This window comes from Acanthaster planci, linkage group LG11 (assembly GCF_054643075.1).
Source record: "Acanthaster planci isolate LZ-2023a linkage group LG11, COTS_SCS, whole genome shotgun sequence".
Taxonomy (NCBI): Eukaryota; Metazoa; Echinodermata; class Asteroidea; order Valvatida; family Acanthasteridae; genus Acanthaster; species Acanthaster planci.
This window is the reverse complement of record NC_141787.1, coordinates 4,420,648-4,423,385: the sequence shown is the minus strand read 5'-3', so window position 1 is coordinate 4,423,385 and position 2,738 is coordinate 4,420,648.

The following is a 2,738-nucleotide window of genomic DNA, read 5'->3' as shown; positions in this document are numbered from 1 at the left end:
TTTGGTGGAATGCACGCATAGGGCATACAAGATTTGATCATGAAAAATGAAAATTGATCATGAAAAATGAAAATTGAAATTAACTCTGTCTCTAAGGGCGCCCCTGTTTCTACCAGTAATGAGGCGACGGTGCGACGGCACAATGCAACGGCAAGACGCCAAGGGGCGACGGCACGACGTGATGGGTCGACGGCACGACGCGACGGCAAAACAGCAGGACACGACGCGACCGCACGACGCTACGCCACGACGGAACGACGTGACGCCACGACGGAACGACGTAATGCTTTATACGCAGCATAAAAGTAATGAGAAAGGAGCCGACGCCACAACGCGACGGCACGACGCGGCAGAGCTGTCGTAGCGTCGCGTCGTGGCGTCGGAGCGACGGGACGACACGACACACATTTAGCGGCTGTAGAACACCATATAAAAGTAACGAGAAAGGTGGCTATAGAACACAATAAGGAAAAACAGTAAAGGCGCCCTCTTTAAACACCATGAAGCAAAGGGCGAAAGCACACGACGTGTCATACATCGTGTTGTGTGTCAGGTGACAGCTGACGAGACACACGACGGTGCGACGCGACGGTGACGGAAGGAGCGACGTTTAGGTTAAAAAAATGCAACAAGGAAAGCATGTAAGACAGTACGATGCGACGGGCGGCGGCACGACAAGACGCATGACGCTATGCAGCGTGTATGTACAAAGGTAATGGCAAGCTTGCAATGGTGCAACGCGATGGCACGATGCAAGGGTACCGTCGTGCTGTCACGTCGTGTAGTTACGTTGCATTGGAAGAGGCAGAAATGTGTCGTAAATAGTACACCATAAAGGAGTGACGTTTGGGCAGAAACTTGCAACATCGAAAGGACGTAAAACAACACGACGCGGCGGGCGACGACGCGACGGCACGACGCGTCGTGCATGTACAAACAAAATGGCATGAACGCATGATGGCAACGCGACTGCACGATGCAAGGGAGCCTTCGTGCCGTCGCGTCTAGCATTTTCGTTGCCTTGAAAGAGGTAGAAATGTGTGTCGTAAATAGTACACCATATGATTCTGATTGCGTTGATTTGTCTCAACGACAAGACCTCCCCCTGAACAAACCAGTCCCAAGATTTTCTGGTTACCACTTTTGACCCCTGCGCCCCCTCCGCAAAATAAATATAGACAACTAGATTTGCCTTGCCATTAATTGCCACCACTGACAAATCGCTTTTGTCAGTGTCAGTTGGCGGAAACAACCTATACGGGACCTGATCGTTTGTGCCAAGGTCTCTCCTTTGGATGCACGGCCTTCCATTCCTGAACACAGACACATTCAAGTCTGACCCCAACAAATGTGCTGCTTTTGCCGGAACTTATCTGGGAATCAGACACATTTTCTAAATACTCCTCCGTTACCATCCACAGCAGGATTCAAAGCAAAATAACTTGTATTCGCTCTTTGCACGCTGCCGCGTCAACGCAGGTTTTTTAAATATACCATTGTCCAATTGCATGGTATAAGAACTAACGCAGCACGCGCAAAATTACTAAGCAACGCAAATCACTGAACCAATTTCAATGTGTAAAGCTGCCAGATCGAGGCTCTGCGTGCCTATGGCACCAGCGCGCAAAGAGCGAATAGCTCTTCTACCTTAAAATGTTAACATACACCTCCTGCAGGGTCTGCAGTATTTATGATGTGTTGATGGAGCCGGAGAGTAAGCACACTCTGAAGAAGCGGTTCTGTGGCCACAGATCTACGGTCAACACCGGGCGAATGGATTCCCCTTCCATTTCTGGAAGGGCGTATAATCACTAGGACTCTACAAAGATGCCGTTCGCCTCAGTATGGGGAGAAGTCTTGGATTTCATTTCCGGGGATAAGACGTTCAAAAACTTCTACAAAGTATCTGATCAGCTACCCACGGACTGCCTAAAAGGAAAAGATTCCTGTCAACAAAAACAGTTTAAATTTTCAATTAAATTTAAGTAACTACTACAAATGTTCGGTGTTTAAAATTTGAAATGAAATCGCTATTACTTAAATTGCATCTTAGTACTGTATATACAAGAGAAAAATGGTTTAGAGAACATGAGCAGTCATTGGGCTTTCTAAACTAATTAGATTTTAAAAAATAAACAATTTAATAAATATGAACACAAAATAGTTTATGTTTTATAAATATAAGAAACCACAATCAAACTCTGGACTTTAAAATGAAAGATCTGTTACTTAAATACATCTAATTATATATAAAGGAATAAACAATTCACAAACACAGAAAATGCACATAGCAATCCAACCCAATACAGAAATAGAACAACCCCCCAGACAAAAGCTGCCTTCAGACTGTTTAACAACATGGCCTCATGCAAACAACCAAGAAAAGAACTACTAGTGAACAATCGTTTGTCTCCCTTGCCTTTGCAGATAATACACCCTTCTTGGGGTCTATTTTTGGCCCCATAGGCCCTAGGCCTAGTATTCTCAACCTCCCCATCCCTTGTCTCCCTGCATTCTTCCTTTTTTGGTTGATTACTTCCACTCTGTCTACTTGTAATTTTGCCTTTCATAAAGAATCTGCTAAAGTCGAAATGGCTGGTCCTCCTTTTTCGATTTGTATTTTAGGTCACCGAAGCCATCGCAGAATGAGAAACAAGAATGAAAAGATTAAAGTTCAGCAGATGAGATGTGATAAGAAGTGAATTCGTCTGATCAAAGTCCGTAGATATTGTCAAATT